Here is a 25584-nt window from a genome sequence, read left to right as displayed (position 1 = left end):
ATGGATGCCATGGCTTTACAACAGAATGCCCTATTTCTCAGTGAATTCATGCTCGTAGCGCAGCGAAAACACTGTCATATATTAAATGGATCATTTACGGTTCATTGATACCAAAATCGTGTCAGTACTACGATACCGAATACACGGGTTCGGATCGCTGCAGAACCTCAGTGGTGCAAGGGAGCCAGAATCAATGCCTGTAAGTTTAAGTGGCTCTATAGATGAGGGAGTGTGTGTGTAAGTAGTTGTATGGGTCTGTGAATGGGTATGTGTGGATGTGTAAGTGGGTGTATGAGAGGTTGTATGGAGGTGTTAGTTGTTCTTTGAATAATGTCATCATTGATGTAATTTGAGAAGTCATCAGTGATGTCACTGACCATGTCATGAGTGATGCGAAGTAATATTGAACATAAGCAGTGCATTGCGTGGACATAAGTTATAGTTAGCTCAGGTAACTGTAACTGCTGAATTTCTATGGCTATGTGCATGAGAAATGTGAGCCTTGCTATAACATTCCAGTGAATTTCTAAGGGGTTTTTCACACAATTTAATTACTATAAAATTCTGTAGCCTTTGTTTTCTGGTGAATTTATAAGCTGTAAAAAATGTCCTAATTGTAGCCTGAAACTGTTTTGAGTGGGTGTGTGAGTTGTTGTATAGGTTGGTGAGTGGGAGTAGCTTTATGGGTCTGTGAGTGAGTGTGTGAGTGTATGAGTGGGTCTGTGAGTTGGTGTGTGTGTGTCGGTTTAGGTTTGGGAGTAGGTTTATGAGTGTCTTTGTGGGTCTCTGAGTAGGTGTGTTTCTCAGTAGGTCTGTAAGTGGGTGTGTTAGTGTCTGTATGGGTCTGGGATTGCATGTGTGAATGTCTCAGTGGGTCTTTGATTGGATCTGGTAGTGTCTCTTGGTGGGTCTTAGTGGGTGTTTGAGTGTCTCTGTGGGTCTGTGAGAGGGTGTGAAAAAGCCTGTGAAAGTCTGTGAGTGGATGTTTGAGTTGGTGTTTGAGTGCATGGGTGTGTGAGTGTCTGAATGGGAATGTGACAGAGTGTCAGAGTGTGTTTGTGAGTGGGTGTGTGAGTCTGAGTGGGTGTGTCAGTGTTTGTGTGAGTCTGTGAGCTGGTGTGTAAATGTCTGTATGGGTCTGTAAGTGTATGTGAGAGTGTCTGGGTCTGTAAGTAGGTGTGAGAGAGTCTGAGTGGGTCTGTGAGTAGGTGTTTGAGTGTCTGAGTGGGTCTGTGAGTAGATGTGTGAGTGTCTGAGTGGGTCCTTGAGTAGGTGCAGGAGTGCCGGAGAGTGGGTTTGTGAGTGGGTGTAAGAGTGGGTCCATCAATGTGTATGTGAATGTCTCAATGGGTTTGTGAGTGTCTGGGTAGGTCTGTCAGTCGGTATATGAGTGTTTGAGTGGGTGTGTGAGTGGGTCTGTCAGTGGGTGTGAGAGTGTCTGAGTGGGTCTGTGAATGGGTATATGAGTGTCTGAGTATGTCTGTGAGAACATTTATATAATGCTTTAAATGTTAACGCCGATTTCACAGCTCTGCCATGACTTTACACAGAGGGTGGCGCTGATCTTCCATTCCCCCAAATCTAAAATGGCGGCAACAACTTGCTATTCATATTCAAGCCAACCAATCATAGGTTTGCTGTTGACACAAGGATTCAGGGAGTGATGTGAAGGATCCGCTATGGCTCCACATCCCTGGTTATATAAATTAGTTTTTCCCTCAATATCTCAAAAACTACTGAAGGGATTTACACCAATTCACAAAAAGCACGGTTCTGACAAAATTGGTGTAATTCTGTTCAGCAGTTTGGGCTGTAGTCGTGTCTAAAATCTCTATGAGAAATAGCATTGAAAACATAAATTTTTTGGCCCACCCTTTTTCTTAAACCCTGCTTAACGAATCAACCCTATACTTTCTGTGCACAACTAGAAACAGGAGGCAACTTTTTGAAATTTTCGCGAAGCTTCGTCAAACAGCGCCAAAGTTATAGGCAAACGAAAAAATGCTTTTACAATTAGACTAATTAGAACTACCCATTGGCGACCGCCAATAGATAATATATATATATGTACACACACTTACACACATATACATACGTCAAATGTAAGCATTTCAAGCAAACAGCAGTTTGCAGTGAAATGTCATTGGATAAATTAAAGTGTGTGCCGTGGCAGCGTCTAATTGTTATTTTTTTGTGATACCTCGTGGCACATTTAGAAGCTGCGTTGGTGGTGCCCAAGGGAGGGGGATGGAGCAGGCATGACTAATAGAACTGAGACACAGGTCCTACAGCCCCCCTCTAGAGAAGCCAGTGACCCACAGCAGGAAAAAATCATTTTTGAAACACCCGCCAGAAGTAGGGCAGATGATCTGTGGTACTTTTACATATACCCAATATATATTGGGCCATTAGTCAAAGGTTTCCTCTAACAGAACCAGCAGATGCTACACTGTCGGAAACATGGTGGTTTACCCACTCTAAACAGAACCGTGTAAAAGTGGGTTTAGCAGAGAGGGCAGTCCACCACATTTGTAGGGGAGTAAGCTGTCCACTAAACTGTAAATTAATCCCTTAGTTTTCCAGTAATTTTCCAAGACAAATATCAATTCCTGGAATGATATCAGCAAGATGCAGGGTGTGAGGTCAGCTGAATCAATAATATATTATTAACAGCTAATAAACCCCGATTAAATTTCTCCTAACTTCAAGAGACAACTAGTGTGTATAGTATGATGCCCAACCTCTATGCTAGTGACTATCTTCTATTTTGCTAAAATCTTCTCATTCTGTCCTATGTCAACCTGAGTACAACTAATCAAGAGCTCTTCATCCCATTATGCCTTTTTCTGAAAAAGCTCACACTAGACACAGCAGTGCTTGCTAATTATCATGCAATTACCCACCTATCATACTTTGACAAAGGTATTGAGGCTTGTGTGGTGACCAAACTTAGGACCCGATTACGACTTTGGCGGTGTGGGAGCGGGTCTGCCATGCCGCTACCCCACTCCCACACCGCCAAAGCCGTGTGAGCACCGACCACCATATTGCAAGTTTTTTTGTGTCTGGCAGGCATTTCTTTGATGGTCCTCTAAAAATGGGCACTGCAATTGGAGCGCAAAAGGCAGTTCTTGCACGGCATGGACTCTGCAGTCCATGCCGTGCAGGAACTGGGGTGCATGCCCAAAGGGGGCACATTATGTGCCCCCCCTGCATACATCTCCATACACAGGGCCAAGAGGGGGCCCTGTAGGGCCCCTTACTTTCTTCATCTCCAGCAGTTTCATGGAGTAAGAACCTCCATGAGACCACTGGCGATCTGGAAATTCGGAATATGCATGGTGGTGCTGCAGCGGAACCATGAGTTTGGCGGTCCACGGACCACCAAACTTATAATCAGGCTCATACTAGGGTTTTTGTGAATAGGAATCTGCTGAGGTGCTCTCAGTTTAGCTTTCATGCTGGCTGCAGTCCAGGAACTGTTACACTCAAGGGGCTAGACAACACAGAAAACATAAATCTTTTCTGATTCATGCTTATATACTCCCATTTTGTGGAGTGTTAGTAATTGCATACATAATCAGAATGCTTTGATAATTTTAATCAAACATGGATTTCATTTATAATAGTTTAAGGCTTCCTGTGGTACTGAACATGCTTGCACATGTTCATGGTTTTAGTAGGCCCGGAGCAGCACACCATTTCTTTCACACCTGGTAAATCAAAGTGGGATTTCAGAAGTATTAATAGTAAGTATTAATCATAGCTAACACCGGGCGGAGACCTTCGCTCCGCCCGCGGTGTGTGCAGAGATTTGCCTACTCCGCACTCCGCGGAGAAGGCAACTCTCTGCACACTCCACGGGCGGAGCGGAGTTGGAAAGCCCTCGCCTCCACCCCCCCTATTAACAAGTAATTCAACATTAATTCAAAATAAATTTAAAACCACTTACCTCTGTACTTCGGCAGCCCGGGGATGCCGCAGTACAGAGGTAAGTGGTTTTAAATGTATTTTTAATTAATGTTGAATTACTTGTTTTAGGGGGTGGAGGCGGGTGGCATAGTGGAGAAGAGTTCCACGGAGTTTGTTCGCAACTCCGTGGACCTCTGCGTAGCCCCGCTATGCCCACTACGCCCAGGGTTAATGATATTTTCTCCTAAAGGATGTCCAGCACTTGCTCAGGGAGTATATCCTGTCACCTGCTCATTAGATTTTCACTGGAGTAACATGTTTTGTCACATGATTATGCTCCATTGACTTGTACTGAGAGACAGCACACATATACTGGTCTAACTTTCTATCTGTTTAACACTGAACTTCAACTGACCATTCATTTTCTAGCGAGAGCTCTGGTTCACTGAAAGGACAATGGACTTTAGGCTTCCTGACGTGCTGTGTTTCATTTTTAGCACCTGTCTGTTGTTCTTGATCTCCTCACTCATTTTGATACTGTTGACCATGGGATGTCTGAAGGGAGCGAGTGGGCGTTGGAGGCAGGTTCCCTGAGCTGGTGGTTCTCCTTTCGCCCTTTTCTGAAATAACTTCCAGAGAACATGGAAGGGGAATTTGAATACGGTCTTGCGTCAATCATATTTGAAGAGCCACATTTTGGACCCCAGGGTGTGAAACCTGTACATAGTGCTGTTGTGCCCATTGGTGGATGGTCTTGGCATCTATGTTCATCAGCATTCTGATGATATTGCCAATAGCATTCAGGAAGGAGGCCCTGGGTAGCGCCGGAAAGAGCGTTGTCTCACGCCCTGAGTTGTTACCAGGAGCGGCAGGCGTGGTGCCGATTTAATTGCGGGTACTTACCACTGTGACTGGCATGATACTTTAAACTATTGAATTTGATCCTGCGGTACAAGGTTGGTGTATCGGCCTGTTTCCACTTAAACACTAGTACAAGTTGTTGCTTCTTGCACTTCGGTGTAGGTGCAGTAGTTTTTGTTATAATGGTCCTGATGAAAGCCTAGATCCTAAATTTTTTTTGATCGGTATAGGCTGAAACATGTAGACCGTCTTCTGGATTTTGTTAGTGCGTTCGGTCATTAGGCCAGTCCGTGCTATTACCTTGCTTTTAACGTTGGCACAGGGATATTCCTTATTAAAGTTCTTTGTGTTCCTGTAGTCAATTTTAACTCACTTTCTTTACACTGCACTGCTTATATTCACCTCACTTAGGTCAACTTCATCGATCTTTAGGAGATCATATTCCATCAGCGTAGATTAAAACATCCGCGAGCTCCTCCCGCAGCTTCACACTGGGAGTAGTAGCTCCTCAGCCAAACCAGGTTTGGTTGAGAGGAGATCCCATATGATGAAGCATGCCACCACTGTGGGTGATGGGATTATGTCCTCTTTTTAAGGACTTTTTAGCTTGGCTTTAGTTTAGTCGCATTCAGGAACTTGGAGCCCATTTGGTTTTGTTCTGTGTTTTTGTAGATTTCTACCTCTGGACTTTCGTGTTGAGATATTCAATTGTAACCATGTATGTTATCAATTAATGGCATCAAGCACCAGCGGCAATGCCTTTATACTGTCAAGAATTTCATAGTCCAGAACTGCTTGAAGTTGAATCCACAAACCTGGATTTTACTTATACGTGGCAACATTTGGTTACAGCCTGTCCAATCGTAAGTGGAGGAGCCGAAACAGGTGACTGTGCTGCCCTTCCAGTTGAGATTGCATGATTTTATCCTTGATCCTGGGTTAACTTAAATATTCACATATGGGCCATTGTGAGGACAGCTACTTTTTAACTGTCTCATCTGTGGTTAGTCACTTTTGTTTAGTATCAGTCTGCTCTACATATGTGTAGCAGATGTATGCTTCTCGTCTGGCTGGACTCCGGTAAAGCAGTGCTGACAGGCCTGAGTAATACCTCACTTATTCTGTTCCAAGCATTGCTATGTGCAAAAGGCAAGCAGATTCCTACTGGCAGTATAGCACTTTTTGGCCACATGAACTCGACGTAAGTGTTTTTTGTCCATATGAAAGATATAAACTAATGGGCACCACGTTTGTTTGGTGTCTTTCACAATCTATGCCAGTTTCAGACTGACCATGGCTTTCTGACAGGGGTGGGTCCTTCATGTGGGTGGAGGAGTGTCGCCCCACTGCTTTTTCGCAGTGCGAGAAGCAGAAACATAAAATGGTATTATGAATACCATTTTATATTTCTGCTTCTCGCACTGCCAGAAAGCAGAAAGAAGGGTTTGGTTGGGGATGGGTGGATGGGAGGCCCAATGCAGGACGGTGGAGGAGCGGCTTGCCCACTGTTGTGGCGGTGACTGTTTTGTCGGCCCCAGGGCCGACAAAATCAGTCATACGCACTCTCCCGTTTTCTCCATGTAGGCTGCACGCATCCCATCCAATCGCAATGCTGCCATTGCAGCGTTGTGGTTGGCTTAGGGAGGAGAGGGAGGCTGCCTGCTTCCTGAAACTCGGAGATCAGAGAGAGAAGGAGATGCCACGCGGGACCGGAGGTGAAGGTAAGTTTTAATAATCATTTTTTTTTTAATTAACACCCCCTCCCCGCGCAACACCCTGCCCCTCCCCCACCCACAAGTCATGGCAGCTGCGACTGGTTTCTGAGTTCAACAAATGACAGGATTATCGCGCATCTTTTTAGTCCAGTGTACTGAGTAGCAGCAACCAAAACAATATCCAACTATCTTGAGTTACACTTATGGTAAGAGTTGAGAAAATACACCTATAGTATATTTTTATTTGCTTTGTACTGTACAGTCTCTCCATAAACACAGCAGACACTAGCCACATCTATAGTCCATTTTGTAAGAGCATCCTTTTCCAGTATTGGGTTGGTACTGATTCACAAAAGCATTTATGAGTATGGGAAGCAGTACTACAGGATTACTTTTTTACGTATTCTTTTTTACGCCCCAAAACGTCCAACTCTCTATTATTAAAACTTCAAAGAGGGCACAGCCCTTTTTATTTGTGCTAAATGTACACGAACAGTCCTCAAATGTTCCCATTTTGTTCCCATGTTAGATGCTTTGGGTCTAATTCACAAAGGCATGTAACAGCATGTTAAAAGTATGCACGAGCACTACTTTACGCATTCCAGATTGCTTTTGTGTTTAGGCCCCTATGTCTATAAGGCATCAAGAGTTTAATAGTCTCTCTTCCCTCAATTTGAAACTTTATTCGCCTCCTAGAAAGCTTTTCCCCATTCTTTCCTGTTTCTATGATATATGTTTCAAGTTATTTTTTTCCTCTAAAAGCTTTACTTTGCCGTATTGCAGTTTTTACAGCTTAAAAGTGCGATTCCACAGAGCTACTTTTCAGAGGAAATTCTTTGCCTCTTACTTAGTTTGAAAGCCTCTTTTATGCCTGAACTGATAAAGAAGAAACTTGCTGACATTTAGACGGTGCTGTATTCCACAGATAGCGCGGAATGAAAGTGAAAACACACCGCTCAATAAAGTTCGGAAATCTTAATTCACCATGAAATTGAACATGTTTAGTCGCTATGACAACAAGAGCCCATATTAATGTTAGCCACAAACAAAATTAAAAGCGTGAGCTAGGTTTGTTTTTCTGAGCGCAATTGTGAGCCTGAGATGGAAATGTCAGAAGGCTCAGATGTGACAACGTGCCCAAACCCGCGCCAGTCTGCTTAAGTTGAACGGGGGAAATATTTGATGAGATGTAGTCACATCCTGACTTTAATTTCTTGTGTCTACTGGGAATAAGGTAAAGATTTCCCTGGAACGCATAGCTGCACATACATGTGAATTTCAGTTTTCATTTAATTTTAGAAGGAGATCGGCAGAACTGAAAGGATGGACCAACTAGAATTCCAGTTAGTCTATTTCCCAAGATGTTTGCAGTAATTGGTGATAGAAGCAGCACTGGCAGGCATGTATTTTAGATGTCTTTTTTTGTATGCTTTTTATAAGTTGTCATCCTGGCCTTGAGCTTGTGGTCTAATAAAAGTGAGATTCTGCAGGTGCATTATTCTCATAATTTGAGGTCGTGACTGAAGAACATCAAAATTGGTTAGGGCTCATCCGATCAGACTCTGACCTGCTCTCCTGCAGCATTTTAAATTCTCCATGTACCTTTATAATCATCTCCAAGCACGCTGAAGTAACCTAACGCTACACATAGGGCCCGATACCGATGCGTTCAGAAGGTCTTCGAACCAGATTTGGCTTTTCCAGATCCGATTCGTAGCCCTTGTTTACGACCAAATCGTACACAGGTCCGGACAGATCTCTGGGGCGGTGCGATGGGTGCGACCGCACCGGGCGTTGACTTGGGGTGGGGGCGTCATTTTTGAAAATGTGTATCATCATTTTAAAAGCACCTGCAGCCTCGTTCCTGACCTCCAGCAACTTTCAGACATCAATTAAAATGTCAAAAGAAGTCCCGTGATTAATCCACTTCCTGGAAAGAGACCGGAGGTTCGTCTAGTCGAAATTTTGATTCATCCTAAGGTAGCGCAGAGGGTTAAAATGCCTGCTGCAAATAAAGTATACCACGCAGATAACAACGTGCATATATTGTAAATAGGTCAGTGGGTTACTGTAAGAGAGCTCCTTTTGCTACTTATTGTTTCTAACTCAAAATCCTAATATAGAACATTGAGCTATTAACTAGGCCTAGGCGGTAAATTCCGTTCCGCTCGTGGAATTTGGGTAATTTCGCGTAACAGAGTCAAAATTCTGCGACTTTGCGGAATTTTTGGTGTGTTCGCGTTCTCAACATGCGTGTTCGCGAGATATTTCCCCCCGAGCATGCAAACAGCGATCGCAAACAGGAAAAAAGCATCGCGAACAAGCAATTCCGCGTGTTCGCGGAATTTCTGCGTGTTCGTGGAGATTTTTTACCGTTTCGCGGAGCTTTGCGTTGTGCGACTATGCAAATTCCGCCTATCCCTACTAGTAACTGTCACCCTAGAGCTACTGCAAACTGCAAGGCATATGTTAGAGCTATATGTTTTTTTGCCTAGTCTTTCATTATCCTAATCTTGTGAAAAGGGTTCATTTGGGTAGAAAGCAATTCTTATTATGAATGAGAACCCTTAACAATGATGTTGCGTTTTAAATTCTGAATCTGTGCTTTTCCGGAATAAGAACTTTAACTATATTGCCTACCAGTATCGATGACATCCCACTCCTAAACTACACCTTGTAGTACTGCCTGATGTAACATTTCCTATACACTGATTTACACACATATGATTGTCTCTGTACAATGTGTGTGTGGTATAAAGTGCTCTGACACCTTACACCGGTATCACTGGTGCTATAAAACTACATGAATCTGAGAGACAGTGGTTATGGAGACTTGAGAGGCACTGTTAAAGAATGCTAGTGAGGAAATCCGTGGCAGAGGTGGTCATTGGGGGGGTGCCAACAGACATTGTCGTACAGGGCGCCACCAGCGCTAAAGCCGACCCTGGGTCCGGACGACCAAGTACGATGTGAAGATCGCGTATGCGCCGACCAAATCGTTTCTGGGACCCAAACCTGTCCATACGACTCGTTTGTAGGTGAATCGTGCCGCTTTGGAGCCGAATTATGACTGAGCGAGTACGATGCATGATTCAGACAGCCACTTCGGAAGGTGTCAGACTTGGCATCTTTCGGCGTGTCTCCCCTGAGTTTTTTGCTTTCTGACCTCCCAGTTTTGACTCTGTTTTTGCTGGTTTAGTGTCTCTGCGCACTTTCTCACTGCTGATCAGTGTTGAAGTGCACGTGCTCCTGTTGTAAACTGTGTTATGGATTGGTGTTTCCATGATTGGCATATTTGATTTAAAGTGCACTAAGTGTGCCAGGGCCTGTAAATCAAATGTTGTTAGTGGGCTGCAGCATTGGATTGTGCCACCCATGCAAACAGCCTGTAGATGTAACTCTGGCCTGTGTGCAGTCTGGCACTGCCATGTCGACTTGGCAAGTGTACTCACTTGCCAGGCCCTAACCTTCCCTTCTCTTACATGACAGTCACCCCTAAGGTAGGCCCAAGGTACCCCTGTAGGCAGGGTGCAGTGTATGTGAAAGGAAGGGCATGCCCTGGATTCAAGCAAGTCTGGCTGAAATGCCAGAAACCGGTCCCAGGAAGCTTGTTTCCGGTCCAGGGAAGGCATGGCTTGACAGTTCGGGCTGGACTGTTCCCATGAGGCACAGGGTCAGACTGATTTGCATATGGCCATGTCTGAACTGGGGTGGCAGAGTGGGCTAAAGAACGGTGATGAATCAAACCCAGATCTGTTGACTGGGTGTGAGTGTTTGTTTGGTTCTGATGCTCCGTCCATCACCACCCCCTTTTGTACCGCTTTGTTTGCCATAAGTTGGCAGGGTATGCTCAGACGTGAGTCCCTTGCTCACTTTGCCACTGGATTCAAGCAAGTCTGGCTGAAGACGGCTGAAATGCCAGAAACCGGTCCCAGGAAGCTTGTTTCCGGTCCAGGGAAGGCATGGCTTGGCAGTTCGGGCTGGACTGTTCCCATGAGGCACAGGGTCAGACTGATTTGCATATGGCCATGTCTGAACTGGGGAGGCAGAGTGGGCTAAAGAACGGTGATGGATCAAACCCAGATCTGTTGACTGGGTGTGAGTGTTTGATTGGTTTTGATGCTCTGTCCATCACCACCCCCTTTTGTACCGCCACGGTGTGTGTGGCATGTCCTGATAGTGAATTACTGCCAATTTCGTTTTTCACTATTGCAAGGCTACCTGTTCCCATAGGACAGAATGAGGAGTTTGTTTATAACATCTTATAAACATAACTCGCCCTAGGAACTAGGTAGAAAAATAAAGTTTAGTATGCCTGAACTCAGAATCTAAAGATGCATCTTTTAGTGAAGGGGATTTTTACATTCTGTGTTTGAAAATACCACTTTTAGAAAGTAGGTATTTTCTTGCTCAGTCATCCAGTAGGTGTCAAGAATTCCTGTCATGCGAGGGGAGGAAAACGGTAACCAGCGAAAACGGACTACATCTCCCAGGATGCTTAGCGGTTGAGAGGTTATGTAAACAGGAGAGCTGTTACATAACTCAAGGAAAACACGCCCTTATGTAAACAGGAGAGCTGTTACATAACTCAAGGAAAACACGCCCTTATGTAAACAGGAGAGCTGTTACATAACTCAAGGAAAACACGCCCTATAAAGGGAGGAACCGGGAGGTACAACGCTGTCGGATATTGTGTTTACACCGACGTACCTGCTTAGTGAAGAGCAGTGTTCCGGAGTGGTGCTCCAGTAAGGCAAGAACGGAGGTAGGTCGAGTCGTTACTCCCTGGGCCGTGTCTTGCCCCATCGTCACCTGTGAAGGACCCGGAAGCTCTACCGGATAACCATTGAGCTTCGCTTTTTGACTCGGCTGAGTCAAAGCGCAGTGGCGCTTTTGCTGGTTGGAGTCGTAACTCCCAGCCCGACCAGAGATACAGGGACTGCCAGCTGTAACGCACACCAGGAGGTGTTTGCCGCGTTACAGACTCGGAAGTCCACGGGATCGATCGAGCGGCTGCTCTCGGTTCAGTCTTCTTTGCTTGTGATTGGGGTATCGGTGACGCATCACCAGGAGGTGACTCCGCGTCCCGGTGCAGTCTGAGGAAGAGGTTGAGCGGCTGCTCCCTTCAGGTAGAGACCCCGGCTGGGTGTTTCCCTGACTCCTCGATTCTCCCCAACACTCTTCGTGCCCCTCACAGCCTACCGATTGGCATTGTCGGCCATTTCATTTCTTCCCTCTGTTGGCATACGCCGGGATCGGCGTATATGCAGAGGACGGTTAGGACCATCCGTGCTGTGGGCTGGTAACGTACTTAGCCTGGAGGATTCCAGTGACTATAACCTTTGTTTATTCCTTGTATTATTTTTGCCTTCATTAAAATAACTAAACCTTCACAAGTGGTTGCGTTCTCATTATCGTGTCTGTTAAACGATCCTGAGACGTTCAGGGCGTTACAAAATATCCGACCTTAATAAACACTAACTGTCTCCCGGTCGATAACAGACATGGCAACACTTGATGATGTGCTGGCTGCTTTAGCGACCGTGCAAATTGAATTGGCTGCCTCCAGGCAAGAAACAGCCGATGTAAAAGCCAGACTGGATGCTATCAAATTGGACCCGCTCACGCCCAGCACCTCCCTCACGAACCAGACCCCTGCGGTAGTAGTGGAAATGCCGGTAGCCGTCCCCTTGGCAACACCAGAGAGGTACAGTGGGGATCCTAACACAGTGCAGGTATTCCTCACACAAGTGGCGCTACATTTATCGTGCAAACCAAGGGCGTTCCCCACGAGTCAGGCTCGTGTGGCTTTCCTTATATCCTATTTGGCTGGAAACGCGGCACAATGAGCCGTACCTCTGGTGAGCAGGGACGACCCCATCTTATGTGATTGGGGTGCTTTTCGCGAGGAATTCCTGAAGGTCTTCGACAGAAGGGCTGACTCGTACACGGCGGACCGTGAAACGCTTGAGTTGAGACAGGGATCCAATGACCTGGTGCAGTATCTCAACGCGTTCCGAAGGCTGGTTGCGGAAACCAAGTGGCCTGTTGCTAAACAGACGGCGCTCTTCCATCACGGGCTGTGCGAGGAGCTCAAGGACGCCGTGGCTCATATTGACCCACAACCCAAGACATGTGAGGGCCTTATCAACCTGGTATTACGGCTGGAACATAGGCTAAGTGAAAGAAAGGGGGATCATGGGAGAAAAGGAAAATCCCTTCCATCCTATGTGACAGTGGGAAGTCCTGAAACTGCCACCGCATCCAAGGTAGAACCCATGGACATCGGCGCAATACAAGCGAGCCTCACAGCCACGGAGAAAGAGTCACGCCGTAAACAAGGATTGTGCCTATATTGTGGCAAAAAAGGCCACTACGTACGTGAATGCCCTGCCAAACCGAAGACGTCACGTTATCGGGCCAACCGGTCAGTAACAGCCGTGGTGGACGTACCGGCGGAAAACTAGAGGACTCCCAGACCAAAGAAGGGGCATCTCGGAGTCACTCATCCATCCCTTCACTTTCCAACTCGGTCACTAAGGGACAACGACACCTGTTTCTCACAGTGCACATGGGAGTGCATGACCAGTGGATACCCGTTGTGGCCATGGTGGATTCAGGGGCCACTGGCATGTTTATGGACCACAACGAGGCATGCAGGCTAGGGCTAGTGCTTCTTCCCAAAGCTGTACCCGAAGACGTCTATGCTGTAGACGGAAGGCGATTGGTGACGGGGCCCATCGGGCAGCACACGGGGGTCCTTCCGATGAGATGTGGGAGGAACCATTTGGAACAAATCGATTTTAACATCATCCGAGCGCCCCAATATGGCGTCATATTGGGATTGCCGTGGCTACAGAAACACAACCCCTCTGTGGATTGGCCAACACATCGCATCGAACTGACGTCACCGTATTGCATTCTGCATTGTGGAATTAGAACGGAATCCCTTGACGCAGATGAGAGCGGGAGTCAGACGGTGGCTGCAGCGGCAGAAAAAGATGTGGCTCTCCCTCAGGCTTATCACAGTTTTGAGGATGTATTTGATGAGGTGAAGGCGGAAGTGCTACCACCACATAGACAGTTTGACTGCCAGATCGACCTGGTGCCAGGGGCGGGGCCAGTGTTCCCAGCGGCAGGCTGTATGCCCTGACGGAGCCTGAAAACGTGCATCTCCGGGGGTACCTGGATAAACTCCTCAAGCTAGGATTCATCCGCCCGTCCAAGTCTCCGGCCGCCTCGCCACTCTTCTTCATCCCGAAGGCTAATGGGGAGCTGAGAGCCTGTGTGGACTTTAGGGCATTGAATGCGATTACCGTAAAGAATCGGTACCCCTTGCCTCTTATCAGTGTACTTCTGGAACAGGTCAAGAAAGCTCGTATCTACACCAAGTTGGATTTGAAAGGGGCATACCATCTGGTGCGCATGAGGGACGGAGACGAGTGGAAGACCGCCTTTAAGACCAGGTTCGGCCTTTTTGAGTACCTCGTCATGCCGTTCGGTCTGTGCAACGCCCCGGCAGCCTTTCAGTACTTTTTGAATGAGGTATTCAGAGAGGAGTTGGATATCTACGTGGTCGTATATATCGACGACATCCTCATCTATTCGTCCAGTGTGGAGGAGCACATACACCACGTCAAAGCTGTGCTCCAAAAGCTGAGGGAAAACATGCTGTTTTGTAAACTCAGCAAGTGTGACTTCCACGTCACATCCGTGGAATTCCTCGGAGTGATGCTGAGTCCAGAGGGACAGGAGATGGCAGAACGAAAGATCAAGGCGGTGAAAGAATGGCCGGTGCCCCAAAGCGTGAAGGACGTCCAAAGTTTCATTGGCTTCGCCAACTTTTACAGGCGGTTTATAGATGGATTTTCAGGATTGGTGGCCCCAATCACACAGCTACTGAGGAAGTCCAAGGAGTTTGTCTGGTCCCCTGAAGCGAACACAGCCTTTGAGGCCCTGAAAAGCGCCTTTGGTAAGGCGCCGGTGTTGGCTCACCCCGATCCGGATCTCCCCTACGTGGTGGAAGCGGACGCATCGGATGTGGCGCTGGGGGCTATCTTGTCCCAACGCAACCACGACACAGGGGTGCTTCATCCCGTTGCGTACATGTCCCGCAAACTCAACGACGCCGAACGCAACTACCATATTGCGGAGAAGGAGCTTCTCGCAATCAAGGACGCCTTCACCGAATGGAGGCATTGGTTGATGGGGGCAAGACATGTGGTATCGGTGTACACGGACCATCGGAACCTACAGTTCATGACGGCCACAAGACACCTTTCTCCCAGACAGCTGCGGTGGATGATCTTCTTTGCGGGGTTCAACTTCCGCATCACATATCGGCCGGGGACGGAAAACCGGAAGGCGGACGCCTTGTCCCGTCAATCTGCAGTTAAGGAACCATTGCCTGCGACCGAGCATTCCATCATTTCCCCGAGGATGGTATTGGGGGTTATCCAACCGGATACTTTCCTGAGGGGAATAAAGAGAGGGATCAGGTCATTCGCATGGCGGAGGTGGCTCCTCAGTCACAGAGAATGGCAGCTGAAGGACGGGATACCCCTGAAGGGCAGGTGCCTATTGATACCCACGCCTAGGCTAAGGAAACAAGCATTCATCTGGTGCCATGACTCTCCATGCGCAGGTCATTTGGGCTTTGAAAAAACGGTGGCTAGTATGGGATGGCATTTCTGGTGGCCAACCATGAGAGTGGATGTCAGGAGGTGGGGACAGGAGTGTCCTACGTGTGCTACCATGAAGGCCGACCATGGCCGAACCCAAGGGCTCTTACATCCACTTCCGACCCCGGATAGACCATGGGATAGCATATCTCTGGACTTCGTGGTGGGCCTACCGGTAGACCAGGGGATGACGGCAATACTGGTGGTGGTGGATTACTTGACGAAAATGGGGCACTTCATCCCCTGCAAGAGAGTCCCTACGGCCGGGGAATTGGCGTCACTACTCCTAAAGAATGTGGTACGACTGCATGGATTACCTGGGGTGATCGTGTCGGACCGGGGGTCGCAGTTTACTGCGCAATTCTGGAAGACTTGGTGCACTGCGCTGCATGTTAAGACCGCCCTGTCCACCAGCTACCACCCTCAAACGGACGGCCAAACCGAGCGCCTGAACCAAACGCTCAAACAGTATCTGCGATGTTTTGTGGACCAGGGCAGGGAAGAATGGGTCGACTTGCTATGGGTTGCAGAGATAGCCTATAAAAACGCCACTCACAGCTCCACACAGTCATCTCCGTTCTATAGCAACTATGGCCAACATCCCAGGTTCTTGCCATTTCTACATCCGTTCAGAGAGGACAGGATTCCCGCCACAGCGGACAGGGTGGCACACATAAAAGACACGTTGATGCGCTCAAGGGCTGTCCTAATAGAGGCCAAGAGAAGATACAAGGCTGCGGCAGACAGGAAGAGAAGGCCCGGGCCACTGTACCGCACTGGAGACTACGTCTGGATATCCACAAGAAACATGAGGTTTCGAAAGAACAGTGTGTTCCATCCCAAGTACATGGGCCCCTATCGAATTACCAAGTGTATGGGTCCCGTGAACGTGAAGGTGTGCTTGCCCCAGTCATTGCGGATACACCCTGTCTTTCATGTATCATTGCTCAAACCAGCACCCTCCAAGCCGTCTGGGACACCCAGGCCGGTATGCGTGGAGTCGGAGGTGGAGTATGAAGTGTCGGGCATACGGGCGTCCAAATGGCGCAGGGGGAAGCTGTGGTACCTGGTTGCGTGGAAAGGCTATGGCCCGGAGGAGCAGTCATGGGAACCGGCTGAAGGGGTTCATGCTCCGCGCTTGGTCTCCTTGTTCCATCGGCGTTTTCCTGCCAGCACTGGACCCGTGGGGAGCCGCGGAGAGGGAGGATGTACTGTCAAGAATTCCTGTCATGCGAGGGGAGGAAAACGGTAACCAGCGAAAACGGACTACATCTCCCAGGATGCTTAGCGGTTGAGAGGTTATGTAAACAGGAGAGCTGTTACATAACTCAAGGAAAACACGCCCTTATGTAAACAGGAGAGCTGTTACATAACTCAAGGAAAACACGCCCTTATGTAAACAGGAGAGCTGTTACATAACTCAAGGAAAACACGCCCTATAAAGGGAGGAACCGGGAGGTACAACGCTGTCGGATATTGTGTTTACACCGACGTACCTGCTTAGTGAAGAGCAGTGTTCCGGAGTGGTGCTCCAGTAAGGCAAGAACGGAGGTAGGTCGAGTCGTTACTCCCTGGGCCGTGTCTTGCCCCATCGTCACCTGTGAAGGACCCGGAAGCTCTACCGGATAACCATTGAGCTTCGCTTTTTGACTCGGCTGAGTCAAAGCGCAGTGGCGCTTTTGCTGGTTGGAGTCGTAACTCCCAGCCCGACCAGAGATACAGGGACTGCCAGCTGTAACGCACACCAGGAGGTGTTTGCCGCGTTACAGACTCGGAAGTCCACGGGATCGATCGAGCGGCTGCTCTCGGTTCAGTCTTCTTTGCTTGTGATTGGGGTATCGGTGACGCATCACCAGGAGGTGACTCCGCGTCCCGGTGCAGTCTGAGGAAGAGGTTGAGCGGCTGCTCCCTTCAGGTAGAGACCCCGGCTGGGTGTTTCCCTGACTCCTCGATTCTCCCCAACACTCTTCGTGCCCCTCACAGCCTACCGATTGGCATTGTCGGCCATTTCATTTCTGCCCTCTGTTGGCATACGCCGGGATCGGTGTATATGCAGAGGACGGTTAGGACCATCCGTGCTGTGGGCTGGTAACGTACTTAGCCTGGAGGATTCCAGTGACTATAACCTTTGTTTATTCCTTGTATTATTTTTGCCTTCATTAAAATAACTAAACCTTCACAAGTGGTTGCGTTCTCATTATCGTGTCTGTTAAACGATCCTGAGACGTTCAGGGCGTTACAGTAGGCTTCTGCAGGGGTTGTGGATTGACTGTCTGGGTTTTGGATGACAGGGGCTCAGGAGGAGCAGGGGCTCCAGATAGTCTAGGTGGGTCAAGAAAGGGCGGATTAGATCTGAGCTGCATTTAGAGTAGGGGGAGGAGATTTCCTTTCACCAGTATGGGCCTGTCTGCCTCTGACAATGTCGTCTCCACCTCCTGCCAGGAAGTCACACCAGAGGGGGCAGAACTGGTTCTGGCTGGACACAGACAAAGGACTTTGGGCAATAAAGAGTGGGGCCCAAACCCCTGAACTTAATAACTCTTTTGGACCAGGAACACTGCCATGAAGAAGAGCTGGAGAAGCTGTGAGGAGGAGCTACCACTTTGCCGAGTGCTTTGCTGTGTTGGCCTGCAGTGGCTGCTTCTGTCTTGGGCAGTGAAAGGACTGGACTATACTTTCTAGAACTTCTTTCTTTGAGTATCTCCAAGGGCTTGAGGTAGAGCCTGCCCCCTATTCAAGAAGTCTCAGGAACAGCAAAGACTTCAAGTTCGTCTGCCCTCAGCACTGCAGACTGTGTGTTTTGGGTTGCAAAAGAAGAAAAAGCAACCATATGCCGTCTACGCCGCCTCTGTGTCCTGAAGGCACCGCAGAGGGCACCGTCACAATGCCGCACCATGACCCTGGTCTCACCGACGACACCTGCGGATGCCGCCACCAAGCCGCTGCTCGCACCGTGATCTGTGGGCACCGCACTCTGCACCGCCTTGCTTCACGACACCGCCTTTGTATCCCCGACAATGCTGCTTCACACCGACATCGATGCCGCTGCCTGCAGCTTGATTTGAGGGCACCGTTTGTAAAGCTACACGATACACCGCCCCCATACTGCACCGCAACCTTGGCCTACCGGCGCTGGCGCCATCGGCTCCAGTTCGTCAGCCAACAACAGCGATTCAGCAACGACGCCACCACTGCTTGCACCGTAACCTGCTAGCACCGCGATGAGCACCACATCACTTCGCATCGTGACCCTGGCTAACCGACTATGCCATTGATGCCGCCATCGAGCCGCTGCTCACACTGCGACCCGAGAGCATCGCACCCCGCACTGCTGCACTTCGCACCGCAGCACCCGACCCCCGCCGACGCCAGCACTCCTGACTTCAACCGCGAGGAGTTCAATCTGCAAATCGTGTAACTTCAAGGGACCGACAACTCCTGCACCGACCTCCGGAACAGACTCCTGCAGACACCATGCTTTCGGAGCTCAACGAGAGGCTGCCTATGCCCTGCATTTCTAAAGGTACTGTTTTGCGGGTCTTCCCGACACCGTAGTCGGCCCGTGACGCCGCGGTCAGCCAGAACTCTTTGGATTTGTTTGTTCACGACGCCGTGATAGCCCCGGATGGAGTTATCAACCTCAATGGACTGTATTTCAATGTTATTTTGATAACTGAAGATTTTTAAGTACCTTATTGTGGAATTGTATCATTTTTGGTCTTGTCTTAAGTATATAAAAATATTGGATATTTTTCTAAACTGGTGTGGTGTCCTTTTGTAGTGCTTACACTGTATTACTGTTGGTTATGTGCAAATGCTTTACACACTGCCTCTAAGATAAGCCTGACTGCTTGTGCCAAGCTACCAAGGGCGTGAGCAGGGGTTATTTTAGGAGTGTAACTCCCTTATCCTGACTAGAAGGAAGGGTACCTACTTGGACAAAGGTGCAAGCCCTTGCCAACTAGAGACCCCCATCTCTAACATTGGGCGGCCGGTGGTGAGGATAGGACCTGTGGTTGCACTTGACTCACAGTGATTGGTGTGCACTACTACCATATCGCATACTGGTTTTTTTGGGTCTATTTTTGTGATCCTATCATTTTGGAACTTTAACTTCGTATTGCATCATGCCTGATACAGCAGCATCATCACTTGCATCCATGGAGGTGGCCTTTGAGGAGGACAGGTTGGACGCCTACAATGTCAAGGAGTTTAAGGCTATTTGTAAAAACCTAAAGGTCCAAGTCAGATGCCTCACCAGGAAGGAGGAGCTACAAAAGCTGCTTAGGGCCTGGGTAGCAGGCAGACATGCCAGCGAGCAGTCTGGAGATCTTAGTGAGGGGGTGGAGGAGCCCACTCCAAGGGAAGATGTGCTGTTGGGAGGGGGTGGTTCCTCCAGGCCAGGTAGCAGTGGTGTGTCCACCGAGGAGCTGGGGGACAGAGGGGAAGCTAGGAGACATGAGCTAGAGCTTGAGAGGCTGAAGATGGAGTCACAAAGAATGGTATTCGACCATGAGGGTCGGCTCAAGGAGCTGGAATTGAGGAGCAAATCCAGCACGGATGGTGGCAGCAACTCTTCAGTGTAGGCATATAGGATTTTGCACATCCCCAAGAATGTAGGTAACGAGTACAAGAAGGGGGATGACATGCAGAGGTGGTTTCAAGGGTACGAGTCGTCCATTCACATGAATGGGGTCCCTGAAAGGAATTGGGGGGCAGGGTTATGGCCTCTCTTTCCAGAGGATGCAAGGGATACCCTGATAGCTTTGGGTGAGGGGCAGAACCTCACCTATGCTGACATGAAGGATGCTCTCCTCACTAAGTATGGACTCACTCCTGAAAAGTACAGGGATCAGTTTAGGTCCAGTAAAAAAGTCTGATGCCAACACTTGGTTGGAATGTGTAGATTCGTTCTGCAAGTCACTGGATGGCTGGGTGAAGGGCAGTAATGTAACAGATTTTCAGGGGCTTTACAATTTGATTGCATGGGAACACTTGTCTAGTCTCTGTTTTGCAGATCTGTGCCAGCACTTGGTTGATAGTAAGCTTACTGAACCCAGGAGCTTGCTTAGGAGGCAGACCGCTGGGTGAGTACCCGGGTCCACAAAAAAGCGTTTGGGGGAGGCTCAGGCAAAGGTGGGCAGGATCCGCAGCAGAAAAGTGGGTGCAAGGGTAAAGCACAGGAGTTCTCTAAAGGGCTCCAAACTAACACCCATGGTAATGGTTCCCATCCCCAAGGAGATAAGAAAGCAGTGGTCTCTTCAGGAAAGCCTGCTGAGACCGGCCCCCGCAAGTGTTTTGCATGTCATCAGGTGGGTCACTTGAAGGGGGACCCCAAGTGTCCCAAAAGGGCACAGCCACCCTCCGGTGGGCAGTCCAAGGTGTTGGCTAGTGTAGCGGTTGGGGAGGAGGGGTGCCCACAGGATGGTGGGGATCCCGCAGAAATGACCCTTGTCTCACTATGGGACAGTGAGATAGTCCCAGGAAACCAGGTACCCCCTAACACAAATAAATACAGCACCTGGGTGACCATCAATGGGAAAAGGGTAGAGGCTCTCAGAGATACTGGAGCCAGTGTGACCTCAGTCCGGTGTCACCTGGTCTCTGAAGAGTAGGTAGTCCCAGGGGCATTCCACCAAGTAGTTGCTGTGGACAACTCAGAGTGCCAGTGTATGGTGGTGCAGGTTCCCTTTGAATGGGGGTCTCAGGTCCCTTGAGGGTGGTTGTGAGCCATACTATGCCTGTAGATTGTCTGCTTGGTAACGACCTGGAGCAGGCCTTTTGGAAGGATGTTGAGCTCAGGTCTCACTTGGAGATGCTTTGGTTGCCAGAGTGGGCATGCGTGTCCACTCGGTCAATGGCGGACAGAAAGGACCTGGAGCCTGAAACAGTGGCCAAGGTGTCTGCCAAGAGAAAGGGCAGGGGGCACGGGAAACCAGCCCCTGAAGTTCCCATGGACCAGGAGGAGGCTGACCTTGAGAGGGACACCCTGGTGCTTATAGGTGAGCAGGGAGCTGAACTGGGGGACATCTCTGAGCTGACCCATTGGCACCAAGAAGGGGGTCCCACCAGGGAAGAATTCTGCAGGGAGCCAAAAGAGTGCCCTTTACTGGAGGGTCTGCGGCAGCAGGCTGCAGACCAGGCAGCTGGTGATCAGTCCAGATCACATTGAATCTACTGAGAGAATGGTCTCCTGTACAGTGAGCCTAAGGTTGCTGAGCCTGGGTCAGCACATGTGCTGGTGGTACCCCAGTGCTTCAGGAACTTCCTACTGGGTCTGCTTCATAACATGCCTTTGGCAGGACATTTGGGGCGGGACAAGACCTTTGACAGGCTTGTCATCCACTTCTTCTGGCCCCAAATGTGAAGGTAGTCAGATGGACATTGTAGGTCTTGCCAAACTTGCCAGGCAAGTGGTAAGAGTGGGAGGAAGGTCAAAGCTCCTCTCCAACCTTTTTGAGTTGTTGGAACACCCTTTCAAAGGGAAGGAATGGACACTGTGGGGCCACTGGATCCCAAGCGAGCCATGGGCAACAGGTACATCCTGGTCTTGGTGGACCATGCCACCCGGTACCCGGAGGCAATCCCTCTCAGGATAACGATGGTGCCAGTGGTGGGGCGGGCGTTAATGGGGCTCTTTTCCCTCATGGGGTTCCCAAGAGAGGTGGTTTCTGACAGGAGGAAAAATTTCATATCCAAGTATATGACATCCCTGTGGAAGGAGTGTGGTGTAACCTACAAGTTCACTACTGCTTACCACCCCCAAGGTAACGGTCCGGTGGAGAGATTGAACCAGACCTTGAAGGGCATGATTAAGGGTCTAACAGAACCCATGAGGCGTAAGTGGGATGTCCTCATGCCATGCCTTCTCTTTGAATACAGGGAGGTGCCATAGAAGTCTCTTGGGTTCAGTCCCTTTGAGATTCTGTATGGTCACCCTGTGAGAGGACCTCTGAGTTTCGTGATGGAAAGCAGGGAGCCAGCTCCCAGGAAAACTCCCCAGGATGTGTTTGGTTACATGCTGGCCTTCAGAAACCAAACTGCCCACTTCAGCCTTGATCTTGTCTAGGCTCGACTATGCCTGCTCTGTGTATCTGGGAGCTAACAAGTCTGAAATACAGAGGTTACAGAGAGTCCAGAACGCGGCTGCAAGATCCCTCCTGGGCTTGCGCAGAACCTGCTCAGTGACTAGTGCCATCCATAGCCTCCACTGGTTGCCTGTGGCCAGGCGAATTGAGCTTAAGGCACTGTGTATAGCCTACAAGATCTTGAAACTGGCATCTCTGCAAACCCTGACTGACCTTCTCTTACCCTATACACCCACGCGATCGCTTCAATCTATGGGACAATGCTTGGTAGTGATACCCCGCCTGAGAAGGGTTTGTGCCGGTGGCCGCTCTTTCCGAAATAGAGCTGCCAATCTCTGGAATTGCCCATATTCGAGGGCTCACTAACTATCTTCATTTTAGAAAGGCCATCAAAACATTTCTTTTTCCTTCTCTGTAGGCCCCCTGTGCCTTCTGTGCGTGTTATTCTCTTGCTGCTCAGTGCCGGGACACCTCTTAGCTGGGGCAGCTGTTGCGCTCCATAAAACTCTAACATAACATAACAGGAAACTCGGTCAGGCAAATCTAGAAGCAAGCCAGGAAGAAATTAAGAAGTGGTATGACCAGAATGCCATTCTAGTCGAATTTCAACTTGGGCAAAAAGTGTGGGTCATGGCCCCAGTGGAACCTTGTGCCTTGCAGGACAAGTGGACTGGGCCGTTTGAGGTGGTGGAGCGCAAATGTGATGTCACCTATCTGGTTGATTTGCAGACTCCCAGGAACTCTTTGAGGGTCCTGCATGTGAACCGCCTCAAGCCCCACTTCGGAGGTCCGAAGTGAGCATGATCTTGGCGACAGATGATGGGGTGGAAGAGGAGAATGAACCTCCCTCTAACCTCCACCAAGGAGCACGATGGGTCAGTGGAAGGTGTGATCCTCCCACACACACTGACCACCGAGCAGCAGAGCGACTGTCACCAGTTGATGGGGCAGTTTGCCCCACTGTTCTCTCTGACCCCAGGTGTTACTCACTGATGTACCCATGACGTGGACACTGGTGACAGCCCTCCTGTAAAACACAAGATTTACAGGTTGACTGACCGGGTCAGGGCCAGCATCAAAGAGGAGGCTCTAAGATGTTGGCATTAGGGGTGATCGAGCCCTCCTACAGTCCTTGGGCCAGCCCAGTGGTCTTGGTCCCAAGGGCTGCTGCACCCTGGGCCACTCCAGAACTGCAGTTTTGTGTGGACTGCCGTTGGCTCAATGCCGTCACCAGGACTGACGAAGCACCCCATCCCCAGAGCTGATGAGCTCATTGATCGGCTGGGAGCTGCCAGATTCCTCAGCTCGTTTGATTTAACGTCATGGTGCTGGCAGCTTGCCTTAACCGATGGGGCCAATGAGAGTTCAGCATTCTCAACCCCAGAAGGACATTACCAGTTCCGGGTGAGGCCCTTTGGATTGAAAAATGCCCCTGCCACCTTTCAGCGGTTGGTAAACCAGGTTTTAGCTGGACTGGAGGATTTAGTGCTGCATAGCTGGATGACATCGCAGAGTTCCAGCTGGGAAGAACACTTGCAGCACCTCGGTGAAGTGTTAAGGGCTCTGCAGAGGGCTGGCCTCAAGATCAAGGTGAGTAAGTGCCAGATCGGGTAGGGTTCTGTTGTGTACTTGGGACACCAGGTAGGAAACGGCCAGGTGGCACCCCTACAACCCAAGCTTGATACCATTCTGGCTTGGGAACCACCCAAGACCCAAACAGAGGTGAGAGCCTTTTTAGGCCTCACTGGTTACTACAGGAGGTTTGTTAAGGGCCATGGCATCATTGTTGCCCCCTTAACAGAGCTGACTTTCAGGAAGCAGCCCAAGAAGTTGATCTGGACTGAGTCCTGCCAGAAGGCTTTTGATGCCCTGAAGGCCGCCATGTGCATGGCGCCCATGCTCAAGGCACCCGACTTCTCCAAGGAATTTGTCGTGCAGACCGACGCTTCAGAGCATGGTGTAGAAGCGGTGTTCTTGCAACTGAATGAAGAGGGCCTAGACTAGCCGGTAGTCTTCCTTAGCAGGAGATTACTCCCCAGGGAACAGAGGTGGAGTGCCATAGAAAGGGAAGCTTTTGCTGTGGTCTGGACACTGAAGAAACTGAGACCCTACCTGTTTGGGAATCACTTCCGGGTTCAGGCGAACCACAGCCCCCTCAGATGGTTGATGCAAATGAGGGGTGAGAATCCAAAACTGTTGAGGTGGTCCATCTCCCTACAGGGCATGGACTTTATGGTGCAACACCGCCCTGGCACAGAACACGCCAACGCAGATGGTCTGTCCAGGTTCTTCTGCCTTAGTGAAGAGAACTCCCAGGAGGTTGGGTAGTTCTCCCCACTTACAACTGGAGGGGACATGTCTTAGGCTTGGCATCTTTTGGCATTTCTCCCCTGAGTTTTCGCTTTCTGACCTCCAAGTTTTGACTCTGTTTTTGCTGGTTTAGTGTCTGCGCACTTTCTCACTGCTGATCAGTATTAAAGTGCAAGTGCTCCTGTTGTAAACTGTGTTATGTATTGATGTTTCCATGACTGGCATATTTGATTTACTTGTCAGTCTCTAGTAAAGTGCACTGAGCATGCCATGGCCTGTAAATCGAATGTTGTTAGTGGGCTGCAGCACTGGATTGTGCCACCCAAGCAAACAGTCTGTAAATGTAACTCTGGTCTGCCATTGCAGAGCCTGTGTGCAGTCTGGGACTGCCATGTCGACTTGGCAAGTGTACTCACTGGCCAGGCCCTAACCTTCCCTTTGCTTAAATGACAGTCACCCCTAAGGTAGGCCCAAGGTACCTTTGTGGGCAGGGTGCAGTGTATGTGAAAGGTAGGACATGCCCTGGTGTGTTTGGCATGTCCTGATAGTAAATAACTGCCAATTTAGTTTTTCACTATTGCAAGGCTGCCTGTTCCCATAGGACAGAATGGGGAGTCTGTTATAACATCTTATAAACATAACCGGCCATAGGAACTAGGTAGAAAAATTAAGTTTAGTATGCCTGAACCTAGTATCTAAAAATGTATCTTTTAGTGAAGGTGATTTTTACATTCTGTGTTTGAAAATACCACTTTTAGAAAGTAGGCATTTTCTTGCTCAGCCATCCAGTAGGTCTCTGCTTGAGTTGTGGATTGACTGTCTGGATTTTGGATGGCAGGGGCTGGGGAGGACCAGCGGCTCCAGAAAGTCTACGTGGGTCAGGAAGGGCTGAATAGATCTGAGCTGCATTTAGAGTAGGGGGAGGAGATTTCCTTTCACCTGAATGGGCCTGGTCTGCCTCTGACAATGCTGTCCCCACCTCCTGCCAGGAAGCCACAACAGAGAGGGCAGAACTGG

The sequence above is a fragment of the Triturus cristatus genome, chromosome 8 (assembly GCF_964204655.1).
Source record: "Triturus cristatus chromosome 8, aTriCri1.1, whole genome shotgun sequence".
Taxonomy (NCBI): domain Eukaryota; kingdom Metazoa; phylum Chordata; class Amphibia; order Caudata; family Salamandridae; genus Triturus; species Triturus cristatus.
The sequence above is the reverse complement of the archived record's forward strand: the minus strand, read 5'-3'. Positions refer to the sequence as shown.